The following is a 19,598-nucleotide window of genomic DNA, read 5'->3' on the forward strand; positions in this document are numbered from 1 at the left end:
GTCATAAATTACTTATTGTCTGACTTAATATATTAAGGACAAGAAAATGACATGTCATTTAGATTGAGGTGTATATCTAAGTGGAGGCATAATTCTGGTTTGGGTTTTTTTTTTTCCAAAACCTAACCCCCCCCAAATTTCGTACATGTTTATATATTAAAATTGAATTGATAAATTAGCATGAATGAAATACAGTATTTATAAACTAATTATACATGACTTTTATTGCAATCCAATTTTTTTAAATTGTCAGCTGTATTCCAGCTTCTGCATTTTTAAAATTTTATAGAGTACTTTGTAGTAAAATCCCCTTTGTGTTATAACAAGCACGAAAGAAGGTGCCTTTCAGTTCTTTTATTCAGAATGTAGTCCTAGATCCTGATCTTTGAAAATGTTTGCTTGTGGGTTTTCACTCATACAGAAGTACCACTTGAAATTAGTAAGACCTTAGGGGACTGAGGATTATCCACAGAAGTACAGATTTGTAGGACTTAAGCTTTACTGTGCCTCAGTTGAAAAGCAAACCAAAACTGTTTGAGACCAATTTTCCCCATACGGGAGGGCTGACTAAAATAACTTCTCCATAAATGAAGAGATGTCTTTACAGTCATTAACCGGGTTTTAAAAAAAAAGTGTTTTGAGAGAGGGTGAAGAGGGAAAATGCCACAAAACAAAGCTCATTTTTAATCTTTATTGGGCAATGACTACATGGCTTTGGACCCGCAGCTTAATTTTCATTGCTTTAATCCTTAGACTGAAATCCTCAGAAGGGAAAGCTTTAGAAATACTTCCTTTTTACTCTGAATTGATTCTGTTTCACTGATTTGGTAAAACAAACAGCATGAACAAAAAGTATTTCTCCCTGCTAGGTGCTTAAAACCACACATACCCTGTCTTCTTGCATTCAGATCGTGAGCCTAAATTAACTGAAGCCTAAGGCAAGGTTCACATTTTCTTGACTGGATTTTTCTCAGATTTATCACTGCAACACAGATTTAATTTTAGAAATCTTGCAAATTATGTGTAGCCTAAGTTGTGCTGCTGTAACTGTACTGGTCCCCAGTGCATCCTCAGAATCTCCCCAAAGAAAAAGATTTAAGATGCAGTGACAGAAATGTAAACCTGAAAGTCCCTATAAGAAACCATGCTTGTTTATATTGCTGTTGAAAGCCTCTATGATGGGTGATTGCACACCGCCTTAGAAAGCCTGTTTGACTGTCTCCACTAGCACTTCTTTTTTTCTAATGTTTCATCCAAATTTTTATGTTGCTAAAGTGAATCTCTTCTTTCCTGTACATGAAGAGTAATTGATCATATCATTAAAATCTTTTTTACATAACCTCCCATCTCTGTCTTTTTATATCCAAGTTAAACGTATTCACTGGTCTTACTTTTTACTCTATAGATCATGTTTCCCCAGTCTGTTATTATCCTTTTTTTCTCAGTGCTTCGTAATTTATCTGTCTTAAAAAGTCAGACCCAAGAAAGAATACAGCACTTAAACTGTAAGAATGTTAGAATAATTAGCTCCCAAGTCTACTATATACCATGCCTCTGAATAAAATCCTGGGATAAGTTTTTATTCCTGATTCTTTCTGAGGAGCTTATGTTGCACCCTATCTCATTCTGTATCTGCCAGTTTTCCTGAACCAATGTTTTATATAGTGGTCTATTTCAACCAAATTTGACAGAAGAATGCATGAGCAACCATAGTTGTCATGAGTTTTGTGCAAACCAATGGCTGGGCAGGTAACAGAGAGCTCAGCTACCCTCCTAGAGATACCTGACTGGTTGGAGGATTGGCTGTATGTCCTGTCCACTCTGTCATTAAAATTCACATATGGCTTGCTCTTGCCCAGGCATGCAAGGCAGAAAAGGGAGCACAAAGAGGGGGATTTGAAAAATGTGTGAGTGTACTGCAAGTAGTTTTGGGAGAAGATGAAACTTGGGAGGAAGTAGCTGCAGCTGTTGGTTTGAAAGAGAATAAATGCAATTTCACATTTCATTAGTTCCGCCATTGACAGCAATTTGGAGGGGATTTTTGTTTGTTTTGCCTGTGCATTTGTTTGTTTGCTGTCAAAAGCTTTGACCTGCTGGCTAATTTTGAGACTGTCATCCACTGTAATCCCTATTTGATTTCCTTCAATTATACTACCGGACTGCCTGGTGTTTTAAGTCCTCTTCCTAAGTGCAATTTGCACTTCAAAGAATATACTCTCAAAAAAAAAAAGTTTGCAGGCATTACATGAGTTACTGAAATGCAGCATTTGGATGCACTTGCTGGGAAGTGTTACTTACTGTACATTATGGACAGAAAATAAAAATGTTGCAAAAAATTGTCTTCCTACACCCTCACTTCACTTGTTCCTGGAGGACATTTGGACATCCTTTCAGCGGGCTGGATTTACTTTGACTGTGCTTTTGCAAAGTATTGTACCAAAATAACATACAAAACCATTTCTTATTCACCCCAAAAGCTACGTTTACTGTATTACAACTCTTCTGTAATATGAATAGATTAGGTCAGTCTGCTGAGATTCCTGTTGCCTTGAGAAGTGGAACAAACTGAGCAGGGAGAGAGACCAACAATATTCTCACTACTGTTACAATGATCCCCTTTAACTCCAAGGTTACCCATGCACTTGGCATGCTGGTGAAAAGAGTTATATTCTGTTGCCTGGGAGGGCATGTTGTTTGGATAAAGAATTTCAGCCTGCAGAACTTCATACTTCAAAAAAGTAGGGATAATTCAAGTGTTAACACCAAAAACTATGAAGAAGACTAAAGTCAACTAATATAACAGTTTAGTTTTTCAGGATTTATTTAAATTAACTGCTGCTTCTTGCCTGTACTCTTCCTCATTCACTCTTATCAATCTGATGCTGTACTCATAATTCAGAGAAACTATAATAAGATAAACATGACAAATTCAAACTGTAAATATTAACATGTGCAAATGTCGTAGACAGCTGCAATATTTGCATTTACAGTGCTTACAAAATTTGCCAGAGTAGACAAAAGGTGCACAGTTGTTCTATTCATGGCTTAATTTTGGAATTATAACAGAATGTTTATTCATTTTTTTTATGAGCTGTGTTGTAGAAAATTAAACCTTTGCCCTAAATACTGGCAGGCAAGAAATCAGTTGAAGAGGAACAGAATCATAACTTTTTTGGTATGACTTGAAACAGACTATCTGATTATATTAATTGCTCAATGTGGTGGGAAAATAGCTGCACTTTTCCTTTTCTTTTTAATATCAGAGATAAATTTGAAGCATGTTTTAAAAGAACGAACATTTATCTGAAAAGCTCATTTTGAAACCAGGATCATTGCACATCCTGTCTACATTGAGAATGAAATCGGGAGCATGTAAGCTGAGGTACCCAGTGCTAAAAACAAGGTCTTGCACATGTGTAGTGTCACAATAATTCACAGGATTTTCTCTTTGCTTGCTGGTTATGGTGGACAGAAGTGCAGTAAAAATATGTGATCACCTGAGACTCACGTAAGCCATCAAAATAGATATTAGTGTTTTGGAAATAAGTAGATCAGGTGTGCTGACCATTGCTCCGAGGTCAAATTTCCTCTTGAGCAGGGAATCACGAGGATAAGAATGTTCCCTCTTCTTTATATAAGCATGTGCATGCATGCATGCATATGTAGTTATATATACGTATAAATTATACGTAAAAAACAGTGCAAGAGCTGGTCCACACACAGAGCGGAGATGCTCACTTGTTGCATGTCTGCGCAGAGATGGGCCCTGGGTGGTACATCCACAAAGCCAGCACATCTCTTAATGCATGGCAAAACACTTTACACACTTTGACCAGCTGCTTACATTTACGCTTAGTCACACAATTCCCATTGGTTCTTACAAGCCTCAGCTCCCTTTAAAGGTACAGCGCTCTTCCTTTTCACTAGCATGTTCTGTGGGGAGGGGCCTTTGTTAGTAGGGGGCTTCCTTTGCTCCAGGGTGGATCTTTTGGTGTGCTAATTAGAATAGTTCATACATAGTTCCAGTAATTTTCTGTTTGGTCACATAAGCCATTTGGTTATCCTTGAGATAAATCTTGTTATGACCCAGCCTGATAGATTTATTGTGTCTTGTTCCTTCTCTTAAGGCCATGTTTTGTTAACTGTTTGTAACATCCTCTGTTTTTCAAATTCTTTCTTGTTTGTCATTAGAGATATTTACATGTTTTGTCTAAATTTCAAGTTAATAACAGACTGGTCTTCTATTAATCACATATTTGTGAGCTGGTCAGATATAGTCTTGTGAATTTGTTGGCTGTGTGCCACAGCTGATGGTCTTTTGCTTTTTCCATGTATACCAGTGTCCTTATAAATCTGATCTACTTGAAGCAGATGATTCTGTTCTTGCCCCTTCTTGTCTCGAATTCAGGACACTGGATCCTGGAAGAACTTTGTTTTAGATGGTATTTTTGTTGGGTTTTTTTTTAAAAATTATCTATTTGTTGCTTGCTTTGTCCATATAGATTATTCAGATTCAAAGACAGCAATGCAGACGTGTGAATGCACTTACACGGGAGGTCAAAGGCTTTGCAAAAATAATTGTAACCTCTTCTTTCCTGACATATTTAGGAAATTTTTTCATTTGTACACTAGGTCTCCCTTATTTCGCTGTTTTCTGCTGTCATAGGAAGTACAGCATTTATTATTTTACAGCCTTTGTTGTAATGAGGGTGTTCCTGCGTTGGAGTAAAGGTGATCCGCTGAGCAATCAATGGAGATTGTTTGGTTTGACAGATCTCCCATAATTGTCCATAAGACTATGCAATACTGTGATTGAACTTCATATTCCTGCTCTAATTTATATCTTAAGGCATATTCCCTCTCACCCAACAAGTAGGTACATGGTAAGCAAGATAGTAATTTTATTAAAAAAAATAAAAATCCGAAGAGGTACAATTGCAGTGCATGAGTCTACCACCCCTTTACACTGAAAACAGGTTGCTTGGATGAGTAAGAATGACTCATGAAAGCTTACTAATGCTTAAAAAACCTGACATTAATTTTAACCTAAATTTTGAGCAATATTAAGAGAAATTTCAGCAATAAATTAAGTAGCTATGGGGTCTGATATAAAAGGAGCCATGATATGCAATGCCTGGGACTGTCTTAGATCTGGGTTACACAACTAACAAGTCTCTTTTTTTTTGGCCTTTCTTGGGGAGCTTGTTCATACTTTCTCGTTACTCTGTGTGTGTGAATGTAACGTGACCTGTACACATAATGTTGTTTACATAGCCCACTATGACATCACCACCTTATTTCATTTTTCACTGAAATTCTAAGGAAGCTTGAAATTGAGATATGGTCTCTTTAATAAATTATTTTTATCACATATGATGGTTATGTCATGTGGCTTTTGAAGACTTCTGTGCCAATGGATTAATTCTTTTTCACAATGATTACATTTTTTCTTAAGCATCGAAATAATTTTTTTTAAAAAAGAAGGCATTTTGACTGCCCTGTGATTGTGACTTATTTTGGGACAGAATGAAAACAACATGATACAAGTTAAAAAATACAGGATTGAAAAAAATGTGAAACACATACTTGTACATCTGCTTGGAAAGAAAATAGGGTGTATTTGAATCAGCCCTAAAACCATAAATCAGTAAGAATATTGCAGAAAGCTGAGTTTTGACATGCAAAGTGTAAGCCCCAGGAACCACACTTTTATTTTAGGGCATGTAAGGAAAATAACTCTTTAATTTCTGGAGGAAAACATTTAGTGGCTTTACTCCATCTCTGAGCTTCCTACTAGTATCTTGCCAGCAAACGTCCCTCTTGGCTGAGAGATTTGCAAAAGAATCAATAACATGCTAATAGAAATACAGTTTAATATCAATCCTGCTTGAAGTCAGCAAGATTGATCTCTGATGTTAGTCAACACATAACAGAATCAGGCCCTTTGTGCCACAGTGCTTTGATGCTGCACATATTTGTCTTTGAGACTGTTTCTAAATAACAATAATTAAAAATCATAATAGCAAACTTCCCTCTAGTTAGGTAAAATGTACTGTATATACTGTATAACAGGTGGGTTAGAATTCCATAAATACACTAACATGAAAAGGAAATAATTCTTCTTATACTGTTACAGATTTTTCCACTGGTGTCTGGAAAGAGCAATTTGCAGCGTGCCTCTGCCCAGGCATGCATTCAGAAAGGTAATTTTCAACAAGCCAAAGAATTCTTTCTTCTCCTTCATGAGTGAATTTGCTTTGCCCTCACTAGGGACAGTAAAAATTCAAGTACTCTGAAATTTCACGGATGAGACATTTTCAGGACCAAGACTATCATCTTTGCAAAGAGGCTTTATGTAAACCTCAAAACCTGAAAAAAGCAAAAAGTTCTCATTCAACCTTACATGATCATTACTGTTAAACATCACTCAAAAGCATACAAAGATGGGGAAAGCTGGTTTTGTAAAATTTCAGAATCAACTAAAAAAATGTTTTCTGCACTTACCAAGCCTGGTTCTGCCAATATGTGCATTCTGGACAATTAAAAAATAGGTAGGTATACTCTGGAGGTGATTGAGATCAAGGGTATTTTTTCTTTGTTTATGATCCATTTTAATAAGTTACAATAGTGTTGTGCTTCAGACATCAAATATATGACTTGAGCTTGTTTAAGAATCTCAGATTTAGTGGTAGGGAGACAATTTGTACCATCGTATCTCAGTCCAGTAATGCCTTCAAGCAGTTCCTTGCTCTTAGCATGTGCAGAGCTGCATGCAGTACATACTTGCACATTCGTTTGGCTCTGTAGCTTTTTGCTGTTCTTACTTTAGAACAATTTGCAGCTACTTATTACAAAGCATTGTGCAGCTGATACAGATAAGAGTCTATTCCAGACTAAGTCTTACCTTCTTATTTGACACTGCCAACAAGAACAAAGTTTACCATGAAGATGGTTGAAGGAAATCTTGATAATCACTATAGGTTTTAAAATGCTCAGTAGTCACTAGGTTCTCAGGCAGCAATACACCTACTGGTAAAAATGCTATTAAAAGCTATTCAATAGAAATCCAGACAAATTAAATGTAAAGATGTCAATTTAGTGTTTAGTGCCCGAGGTGCTCACAACAACTTTAAAAAAGCTTCTAGTCAAAAATTGGAGACTTTTTTCTTTTTCCCCCTTTTCTCTCTCCCTGGGTCACACGGAACTGACAGTCACAAGAGACATCCTTTGAGCCCGTCCCTGGCTGTGCATCAGGTAGGTGCCTTCACCTGAAGGCCAAGTGAACAGTGGACATTTTTGGTCTCCAGCAAGCTTGGCAACCCACCTTGGGGACTGCTGTTTGCAGCAGCAGGGAACATGCCAGCTTTCACAGATCCGTACTTGCAGGAGGAGCGCTAGATCTGCGAGGCAGCACCCTGCCATCCAGCTCCTGGCTAGCACCCGGGTGTTGTGAGTAATCCTCCAGTGGGAACCATGTTCCAGCTGAAGGAAGCCATCTGTCGTCCCTCAGGCTGCCAGAAATACCCAAAATGAGCAACTGTTTCCACGGGAAGAAGTAGGGTCTCCCCAGGCACATGGGGACCTGGAGACTAGGAGGTTTTTGTGGAGCAGTGGTACCCCATATGCTTAGGTAAAGATAGGAGGTATTCCTCTTGGGTGGAGGAACCAGGACTGTGGATCTGCTGTCCCCTCTTGGCTTGCTGGACCCTGAGCTGATTTCAAGTCCCAGCAGGATGCAAAAGGCATATTCCCATTTCTCCTCAGCATCAGGTCAACAGCACAGAAGTGTAGACAGCTATGCTAATTCCCAGAGAGTGGGAAAACCAGCTTTCTGGTGCTCACCAGCAGTGCCACCTCAGTGGTCCATGGGCAAGGTGGATGACCAAAGGGGGAGTCAGCAGTGGTCATGGTGTCCCCGCATCACCCACAGTCAAGCCCAACACCTGAGAGGTACCTGGGGCAAACACAGAGCTGCGGGTGTATCAGGCAGGGCTCAAAAGGTGAGCAAGCAGTTCAGCCATGTCATCACTCATCCTTATGCCTGCAAGCAAAACTCATTTTCCACATATTCTTTATTCTACTGCCAGTCCTCTGAATCACCATGTCCTTCCCTGCTTCCCCCTCACTTGTATGCACACTTAGCTTGCATGATATTTTTTAAATGAAGAAAATAAATCAAAGTTTGCTGCCTACAGATGTTTTGGGATATTCCTTGTATAACCCTGCCTTTGCCTTCATTGGGCAAGGCATACAGTACAGCAGAAACGAAAACGTGTGACACTTTTCTTGACCTTCATGCTAAGACCTTCATACTAACTTAGCAGGAATAATTTCAAAAATACCAGGAAAGCAATTAAAAGAAAAAAGAAAAAAACCCAAATTTGACATGTAATAAATAATTAAACACCTCACCCTAACGCGAAATTTTTCAGTCACATTATGGATGTATACTCATCAGGTTTTGTGGTGTTTTGCATAAATTTCATTAGTAGGAACAGAGTAATATTAAAACACACATACACACAATTTTCTGGCTTTTCAGTTCCTTATGAAATACTTCACCTCTGGGCAGATGACTAATGAGCTATTAAACTGCTCTATCTTTGAGTTGTGTTGTAGCCAAAAAAGGGGTGCAGTCATTCACAATCTTTATTAAATTAGCTGAATACACCAACTCAGGGAAACTGCTGTTGTATGACTTTAATGTGTCCTACGGCAGCATTAACATGCTTTTGGGTCATTTAGCTCCACGTTGTGAAGGTACAATACTAACACCATAGTGAAAACTGTGGGAAATTTCCATTATAACCATGTGCTGAGTAGTCTGAGAGGCGTTACCCAAAAGTTTTAAATTTCCAATTAACAGAAGGAAAACTGTATGCAGGATTGTGGCAGCTCGTGTTTGGACCTTGGGCGGCCCTACAGTCTAGTACAGATTACAGTTGTTCACTGTCATGAAAAGGTAGTTGCTTTTGTTCATGGAAAAAAGGGAGGTGTGGACAGTCGTATCCCAATGCTAGCCAAATTTGAGTGATCCCAGTTCAGATCCTCTCTCTGCCAAAGACTCCTCATATAACCTTCCTTATTTTCCTGGATCTTCGGTGTCTTAAACGTAAACTAGGATAATGAAACTGCTTTTTTGCTGCTTTGGCTTGCAGCGAGTTGTGTAGCTTGATCTGCAGAGGCTGGTGTGCTGGGGCTGTGCCTGCCAGTGGAGAGTTTGATTGCTAATGAGGTGTTGAGGTGCTGCAGCACTGCAGCTAATTCCTTTTACATTGCAGCTTAATCGAGGCATAAAACCAGTGCTGAGTGTTTGGTATAGCAGGTTGCTGCTCCAAACTACTGAGGTTGTGTAGCAGGGGATACAGTGAACTTGCATGGAGTGATACAATGCTGAAGAAATTTTTAGTTTCAATTTTTGTGTTACGGAATTGTAATCTTCTTATGGGTTAATCTTTAATAGAATAGATATTGAACTTGAACTATTTCCTATTGATGTTATTATTAATTCTGTCTAGAACTGAAGATAAACTCCTCTCTTTTTCTTTTAAGCCAAAACATTCAGGAAGAGGCAAAAACATGCAACCATTGTGAATGGTGAATAGAAAATCCAAATGTGTTATATAGTATACAATCTCAGAAAACCTTTTGTGAACATAATTTGGTGTAGAACCAGCCTATTTTCAAGGGGGGATAGGAGACAGACACTTCACCTTTCTGCCCATTAAAATTTCTTTATAAAATACTAGATGAAATAAGCTAATAATTTCAACAGGAACCAGTTTTCTCTGGTAACCTGGGTTTAAGAAATTGCTTCTTTGTCACTGTAACTTCTTTGTCTGCCCTTAAAGCTGGCCCTATTAAATGTTGCATGAGAGTGATTCAAAGGCATTTAGAAGAACACTTTAATTGCCCATACAGGACCAAACTTGACAGAAAATTTGGGATATCGTTTTGGCAGTAGCTGACAGTGACGACACTGAACAGTAAACTCACCTTATGAACAAATGCATTCAGTATGTTATTACGAATGGAGGATCATCTGATTTGCTTGTGTTTAAGACTGTATTTTTATTTGGGTAGGCAAATTATTTTTTAATTAAAGAAGTGAGATTCAGGAAGTTTTTTCTAATGTTTTTGGGGTTTTCCAAGCTTGCACTTCTTGAAACAAACTTGGAATACTGCAGGTATTTAATTTTGTAAATTAAGAGATTCCTTGTCCTCTCATTGGAGCATATCCTAGTGATAATGCTGTAAATTCTAGGAATTCTAGTAAATCCTAGTTACTGTAGTAATGCTAGTGACACAGTGGTGTAAATGCTAGTAATTCTATTGCAGTAAGAGAACAATATGGAAGATAAATTTTAAACCTTCCCAAGCAAGAAAAAGCAAAACCTATTTATTTCTCTACATAACTTCATCAGTAAGAACTCTTTCCTTTACGCTTACTTATTTTGTGTGTTGCACTGCTATGGGAGTACCTGAACTGAAAGCAGTTTGATAAACTATTACTCAGGATGAATAAAGGAAAAATTGTCAGGATAATAATGAATCAAGGGCCTTTTTTATGCTTTTCAAGACTTGTATTTAATGTGAATGCTACAGCTTTACAACTCTAACCTTTAGCTTTTCAGTGCTATGCAATAGATCCTAAATTTTGTGTGACAACATTTCTCATCTAATTCCTGGGACATGAACTGCCTAATGTTGATCTTTAAAGAACTTCTAAGGTGTCTAAACACTTACTGGAAAAGATAAAGCAGTATGACTGTGATCAGAATTCCACTGAGATAAAGGTTCCTAGATTGCCGCAACTACTCTGCTACCGAAAGGCAAAACCCATTTTGATCTCATTATGATTGTCACCATAGTAAAAGTTCTTACTGTGTAACTATTTTAATGTGTTTTTCTGGTTTTCTATAACTTGCAGCTTGTATCAAAACAGACACAATCAGAAATAAAATACCACATGGCCCAAAACAAAGTAAGTACTTCAAATCCTTTTTTGTGAAAATCATTTGGTTTTAAGGATTATTAGTTCATCTAAGGGATTACAAATTACAGTCCTATGTACTAACTGTTATTTGTAAAGCCAGGCTAAAGATTAAGACAACAGGAGTGCAGCCATACAATGGTATGGTTATCATTAAAATAAAAAATTAACAACTCATAAGCACATTAGCAAAAAGATAAATAAATTAGACATCAAGATGACACATATTGAACTAACTTCCTTCCTCCTTAAAATTCATAAGTCTATACAGGTCTCATAGCATGATTCAGATCTCATAATTTAATGAAACAAACTGAATCAGAGGTGTTCATTAAATAACAATTCTGATAGGGAGATAATTTAGAATGACTAATTAAAGGCCTACTTTCTTTTCCTCTATGATTCTGTGAAAAGTTCTACAAAGGTGTAATTTGCTAATTAAATCATGAGATCCAAATCAATGTTTCAGGCACTTAATTGCTCAGTGTTGTGCTCTTCTCTAAGAAATCATGGAAATTTCCATGAGAATTGAGGATGTACCTTTTTTTTATTACTTTTTAAAACTATTTTTTCAGTTGAGATGCTGATAACCATCTTTTTCTTTACAGTCTTAAAAAGAAATGGACTAAAGCCAGGAGAGGCTTTGAATTCAGAATATATTGAAGTTGAGTGGGCTTGAAGTTGTGCATTTGCAAGCATGTCTCAGGAGCAAGCTGGTCTTTAGGTAAAGTATGGCAAAGCACTTAAGTGAACATTTATTTTTGTCCTTTTTCATCAAAGGACAGAATTTTTTCATCAAATACATCTACCTGAAGGATGTATTTCTGTAATTTTGCATAACTAATTTCTTCTTTGTTTTACTCTCCTTCCTTGTTTCTAGGTGCAAAATTAATGCCTTAAAAATCAGTGAAAACTCAGCATAGACTTTTTCCTTGTTCACTCCTGATGTAGATAATTTTTGCAACCATGTCAAGAATGAAAAATTATTTCATATTGGATGCAGTGTGAATGTGGCTCCTGTCTATCTTTCAGAAGCTACATCATCAAAAGGTTAGATGATAACTTGATAGGTTAAAAAATGCTGAATATATTAAACATCTTTTCAGTTACAAATAAAGTATTTGTCTTTGGAAAATGTCCAGCAGTGTTCTGAATTTCCAGGTAGTATACTGATTTCCATGTGGGTGATGACCACATGATAAGAACTAATACCAAAATTCCTTCTGAAGTATTCAAGGCTGCCAACTGGGCTTGAGTGCAGCACCTAGTTATTAATAATAAGGAAAATTATAAACTGGAAACATACATTCTTGTAGGAATCACAATTCTATTTTTAGAACAGTTTTTAAGGGATTTCCCTTAGGCTTTCTAGTTTTCTTAAGAACACAGATTGATTTCTTGCTTAAATAGTGCAAGTTTCTTAGATTTAATTCACTTCTTTTCTGTTTGACTGTTGCAAATTTTTGCAGGTTTCTGGTATTATTTTCATTAGAGGAACTCAAACAGGGTCTAGAGTAAGTGTGTGAAATGCTTAAGAGCCAACCTTTTCCATGGGAACTTCAGTGAGTTAGCCTTTTCCCAGCAGTGGGATTTCGGTTCTGTGTGAGGGGGTTTCTGCAGATTTTCCAGTTTTCAGAAAAGTTTTTCAGAGGCGATACTGCTATGGGCTGCAGGGGTTCAAGACTGACTGATCCTCAGCCTTGCAGCTGTTTGGGTGCTGTGTTGATTTCACACCCTGCGTGCCCACGACTCAGAGACATTTAGCACCTACCCATCACAGCTGTTAGGCCAGGATTACTACTATTTCTCTAGTCTGGACAGAAGCTAAAGTCATCATTTTCATACCTGTGTTTCTGTGTTGTATTGGGGCTGCTCTTTCTGGCTGCTTTAATGTGTTTTGGTGGCTTTGGTGAGCACCTGAAGCTCAGGAGCAATGGGTCAGCAGTGCCTGGATATGCTCTCCTCCATGCCTGTTCTCTTGGCAGTCTAAACCTGTGGTTGCTAAGCCAGCATCAGCATGGTGTGGAGATATTAAACTGGAAACCCACAAAACTAGGATATCTTCCAATAGCCATTCTGACAGCTTTACAGTTTTGCATTTTTCTTTATGCTTCTTAGCTAAAGGATATGGACAAAACCAGGAACATTAACTTCTTATATCAGTTCCTCCATTACCCTTACAAGAGAGGTGATGTGAAGACATGCTAGCAAGGAGTCATTAAGATACTGCCATCATGGAAAATCCCAAGAATCTTGAGTCATGACAGAATGAGTATACACAGCTCTGCATAAGACAACCACTTTAGTACCCATTTGCGAAGTTATCCTACTTGAAAATGTTTAAGCATGGTACCATGCCCTGAAAAAAAATCTCTCCCAACTACCTCTGAAATTGCTAGGGTTAATATGAAGATGGCAGGATTAACTCTATCAAACCATCTCCTGTTTTGTATGAACAGTGATAAACTCTTAAGTAGTACTGGAGAACCACCTTTATTAGACATGACCTGACCAGACTTGCTCTTCTATTGTAGCTCAAGATTAAAGCATTTCTTACCACCACATCTTTCTAACTAATCCTCTCTCTGGCTGACTCATAACAGCTGTTAAATAATTAGATACTTAGCTAAAGATGAACCAAACCTATAAATTTAAACATGTGATATAATAACCAACTCCTTTATGCATAGCAAACTGCTTCTGTCATCATTTGAATGCCTTATGCTGACCTCACTGTCTGCATCTGATTGAACTGATATAATGTCATAGTTGACAAAAGATAACAATGGTGATTAGATATTTCTAATGCATTATGGAGGAGGACAGAGACCACATAGGAGCACAAGGCATTGCGTGGTGGGAGATGGAAAGGCTAACATGATGTTTTTGAAACATCAGCAAAGGTTGGTGAAGTTTGTTCCTGAGTGTTTCAAGAACAACATGTGGAAAAGTTCACATGCCTTGTTTTTACTTATTTTCTTTACCCCTTTACCAGTTATCTGATAGACTGTCTTTCTTCCCACATGACTGTGCAGTTAAGTCATAGCCTTGTTATGGATGTAATGGTACGTTCACCATTTTTCTCTGCCTTCTTAGAGGTTCTGATTTGTCATAAACTTGCTAATGGTAATACTAACTGGTGCTCCTGCAGCAGTTCATCCTCTCTAGATCACAGTGCCTTGCAAGAGCTGACATTTTCTGGTGGGAGAGACCTATAGAAGTAAAATGACTTGCCCAAATTCATATAGGACAGATCCAGACTTTTTACTCATAGTTCCCTCCTGTCTTATATCACACAGAGCCCCCATGCCTTTTTTTCAGAATGAAGAGACGACGTGCACATAAAGGCTTTTATTAAAACAAATCTATGTAAAAACCCAGCCAGAAGAAAAAAAGTGCTTTTTTTTCTCTTGTTGGCAAAAGTAACTTGCTTACTTTTTACATATTCCTTTGGGTCAATTTGCACTGGTTCTAAAGTCCCCTTTAAATAAGACCTTCGTAGTGATGTTTTAAAAGAAATCATCTATCATTGGAATTAAGTCTAGAAAATGTGAATTTGTTCTACGCGAACAACTTCCATGAAAACTAAAGTACAGTGGCAATTTTAAAGATTACAGGCACATTCCCGAAACCTTTTAAAAACACCTGCAACTTTAAGCTTGTGAAAAGTGCCTTAGGACTTAAAGGTTAATTATGTGAGTAATGTGTCACCTTGGTGCAGATCTGAATTTGTAAGGTAGTAATTCATACCCAGAAGTGAAAATACTCATTTTTGTTCTTTCCACAGTAAACATGGTAGCACCAGTGGTTGTGAGCACCAATGGTGAAAACTTTAGGAGATATGAGTTCCTTCTGTTCTGAGTTGTATTTGCATTGCTGGGGAGCGTAAGAGAGCTTAGATGTGCTGTAGTCTGTGCAAACATGTAACAAAGCCTTTTTAAGAGCTAATAAAGGACAGAAAGGCAATTACACAGAAGCAGCTATCATACTACTAGTGTGAGACAGGTGACAGTACATCTCACTGATGTGGTTTGCCAATCTCTGCTGGCAATGAGAGAGAAAGTCCAAAAATGTTGACCTGAAAATTAAATGGAGCAAAGTCTGGCACTGTGAATTACTCTGCAGTATCAATTGCCTTAATGATACAAAAAAAAAGAGAGAAAGGTAGAGACTGGAACATGATAAATCTTAACATTGAGAAGTCGTCACCTGTATCTGGTGAGAAGGAAGAAGAGGGAAGCAGTGTTGTGGTACAAAAAGTGAGGTTGTTTAAGCTGCTATCTAAGAAAGTGATCTTTTGCAGCAGCAAAAAGGAATGGTTAATCTAAGCCCCTGTTTGCCAAAGTCATGGATGATGAAGACATGGGATTTAGAGAGTGGAAGAAAATAAATGTGTTATGTGAAATGGCTGTATCCTTGAGAAAGAAAAAATTATGCACATCACAAGTGCCCAAGATGTATAAGAGCAAACACTGAGACTGTCAATTTAATATTACAGTGGCAGGTAAGCATAAAGAAAAAGGAAGGTAGGGAAAGACTGCCAAGACAGAGGGATGGCTCAAAACCTTGTTGAACTTGAGTCAGCAGCCAGTCATACAGAAAGAAATGTGAGAGAGACACAAGAAGACTTCATTTTTGAGAATGAAACTGACCTGGTGTAGTCTGTGGTTGCCTTGTGTCTTTCAGGTAACCTCGTCTTTGTAAAACCTTGAGGGTTAAATAGGAATCTCTCTTGTAACATTAACAACAACAACAGCAAAATTTGTACAGGTGACTATCAGCTCAAGTGTTCCTAATCAGACATAGCATCTTTTTACTCATTTGAGGACATATGTGTGAAGTAACCCAATACAGGAACCCAGTGATGACAAGTGGAAGGTGCTCAGTGATGTTTTAACCAGGGAAAGATTAACCTGAATGCTACTGGAAGCAAAACGCTTTAACGCAAGATGTGGCCAAAGCAGTAGCAGGGACAGAGAATTCCACCCTGTCCTTGTTCACAGGAGGCCATGCATACACAGAGCTGGAGCGGTCTGCAGGGACACTGCAGGCCTCTAACCTCTTTCCCTCCTCAGCCTCATTTGTTCTGGCAATGCAGGCACGGCTTCTGTATGTACAGCTGGGTTTCCTTCAGGGAACAGAGCCGAAGCCACACTGCTTAATAATAACTGTATTAATTCCTCTCTTCGCCTGTTCCTTAATAACTTGTTGACCAAATCTGAGATGATACAGCAGGGTTCATAGATGTGTTTGACATAGGCAGTGGGAGGAGGCTGATGGTGATGCCGCAGAGGGGGCTGCAGACACCAGCCATTACTTGCGGTTGTGCCAGTGATGCACCAGGGGCCTCCTGGCCAAACACTGTCTTCTGCCCAGGGACGGAGCGAGGCTTCCATCAGAACTGGGGATCTCCCCTCCTGGGAGAGGATGGGGTGCGAGGAGAGGGGGAAAAGAGAACGTAGCACCCCACACCATGCAAAACTGGCCTTGATTAGCTGTGCTGCTCACAGGGCAACTACTCCAAAGCAGTAGTTTTACAGCAAGGGTGAGGATCCCCAGGGAGCTTGGGCTCTGCTTCATGGCTGATGAGAACGGTGCAGTGGCCATGTGTGGGATCTTCAGTTAGCCATCAGGAGAAATAAATAGTCCATACAGAATAGTGTCCAAAGGCTTCCAGAAGAAGGGGAACAGTTTTCTTACAGTCATAAGTCTTCCCATCTTTTGCCTTCTCCTTCTCTGCCTCTTCCTGTACTGCCAAGTATTCCCTCTTTAAACAGATCCATATCTATGTCCCAGACTTAATTCCTGTCATGAGCTTCACTTATCTGCAGTCATCATGCTATCAAACTCACACTCTCAGAAGAATCTAGTAAAATGTACAAAGTTCTGGTCAAAATAAGTTTTACAGCCAGACACTCACCCAGATGGCTTATAAACAAGAAGGCTTGAAAAGAGGAATTTTTCAGCCCATTAGTGTCTGACATTTTTGCTGTGCACAGCAGCTGTGCTGACATCACAGGCACTTGTGGCTTTGGAAGATCTGACATAGCTAGATTATTGATATCAGAAACACAGGAGTGACTGTCTCAGAGGGCTGAGCCAGGCTGGATGCTGCCAGCCACTCACCTGGTTCAGGAGGTGGTGTTCACTTCTGGCTGCTGCTCTCCCTCCACCTATTTGGAAAATTCAGCACCCTTCCCCAGACATAGAGCCATGGAAAAACAAATACCATTTTTTTTATTTCAAACATCGTTATGGATCACATTCACACAGATTTGAGACGTCAGGACTACCTCCAGTGTCCCTCCTCAAAGCCACACCACTTTGTGTACTCACCGAACCGCACTTTGTACCTGTTTTCCAGCAGACACACAGGAGCTTTATATACTATGGATATACAGCTGGTGATGGGAGAGCCAGGTAAGTGAACAGGAGCAACCTGAGCACGTGCATGAACTTGTTGTGGAGGTGGCTGTAATCGTTCTTCAGAACAGAAAATTTAATACTCATCTTGCTTCTCCCTGGAGGACTTTCTCCCAAGAGAGCCAGTAAATACTGGCAGGCAGCGAGGTGGGGAAGGAATATGTTATGGGATGAAGAAACCAGAGGACACTGGTGGCTGTGGAGCTTTCAGTAGGCAGCAGACCACAGTACAAGCTATACCCCTTTAGTGTGTAGAAACCCAGAAGCATTTCTTGCCCCTTCTCTCTGTTAAGGTAATGTCAAAAAGGTCCAGTCTGGAGGACAAGAAAAGAAAAGAAATACACTTCAGTTCTTGGCTTATACCCTAGGGTATGCCAGTGGCTGAGAGACATGGTTACTGGGGAAAATGGGTGGTTTAGAGGAAGAAAATAGCTGTGGGTGTGCCACGCATGATACTACAGGCCAGCTGATCACAATATGAGTTTTGAACCCATGCATACCAAGATAACTCCCCACCTAGAGATGATCGTTTGGTCCGTATGCATTGACACAGATACACATATATGCTGATGTGTGTACACTTGGCCATCAGGCAGTGTTAGGAGGACTACAGAGCAAACTTCCTAAATGAGTGAAGGTATGTATTCTGGGCTCTGCTCCTGTCACCCTTTCTACTTATCTGTAGTCATCATGCTGTCATTATCATTCACTCCAAAGTAGCCCTAACACTTCCTCTGAACTGGAAATACATCTCCAGGATAAGCAGGGTATAGAATTTAAGTTGATTACAGTTACTAAATTTAATCCAGCTGATAAATACAATTACTGATGATTTTTATTTATGATATACAACAGTGGTGAACTGATGCACAAATAAAAATCACAGAAAGTTAGACACATGGAGCCAGACACGTGGTGAATATGCAGACATGTATTGGGTTTTATATAACATGTTTTGTAAAGTAAGAGGACACTAATATTTTCAGTATTCAAGAGAGAAACTCTGTATCACCAATTCATAGACCCTCAGCCATTTCAGTCTGAAAATAACTTTTTTACAGATCAAAAGGTCCTTACTGCTGCTGTTAAATACTTTGGCCTAGCTTCTCTTTACACTATGCCCTAGCCATTTTTGTTACTCTGGCATTGCCAAGCTCCCCTGAAGTTGGTGGTTTGCTGAGAGGAAGTGGATATGGCAATGGTATTGCTATTGCTGTGCCCTGGTAGTGCTTCACTGGACTACTGGAATGTCCCTTGGAAAGACGGACACAGAGAGGTGAAGCCACCCTCTGTTTTGCAGCTGCTGATCATGATGCCAAGCCTCCCTTCCCTCACTGTAGCAGACACAGCCTGTATATGGGTGAGAAGCTGGGCCTTTTCTTAAGGGTCCTGTGTTCATGATAAATGAGTTCTGTGCATGCAAACATATTTGCAAAATGAAACAGTAATTATACTTAAAATGTTTGTGGTTTGATTTACTTTTTTAATCTGTCTGGCAGGAATAAATGTAATATCCAGCTCCAGATGGCTCAGAATCTTCATCTCTCTTCCACCCCCGCCTTTTTCTTCTGTAAGCAGAGTTCTGTTTTGTGTTTTTTAGATTCCTTTGTATTCTTTTTTGGCTTCCTTTATCTCTGGGTGAGAATTCTTCTGGCAGGAATTTCTACAATTGCATCTGTGCATGATTATTTTTGTCTAAATTTTTATATTGTTTACAAAAAACCCCAAAAGCCATAACCATGCAGGGAATCCTAAAGAGCTGAGTCCTTCAGTGTCCTCTGAGGAACTGGAGAGATTATCCAACTGTTAATAAGACACCTTATGTATCCAGAAGAAGTGCAAGGGAACACTTGCTAAAACAAGGGGTTTCCATGTTTCTCATCAGATAGATTTTTCTCAAGCACTCAAAACTGTCAGGAAATTTTTCTCCCTTCTTTTACCATTTAAGAGGAGATGAGAACATCCCAAATGTCAAATTGTCTCTATGAAGGCAGGGAATGAGGGGTTTCTCATATCTTCAGCACCTCAGTACTCCATTATCATGTTGAAGATAAAGCCAAAATTTCATGCCAAGTGTCAGAGATTTCTCAGTTGTGGAACAATTTGAATGTTGGCATTACTCTAGGAAACAGTCTGTGGTTAGCTTTACTTATCCCTTCCCTTCTGATCTGTATCAGTGCTG

This window comes from Falco cherrug, chromosome Z (assembly GCF_023634085.1).
Source record: "Falco cherrug isolate bFalChe1 chromosome Z, bFalChe1.pri, whole genome shotgun sequence".
Lineage (NCBI taxonomy): Eukaryota > Metazoa > Chordata > Aves > Falconiformes > Falconidae > Falco > Falco cherrug.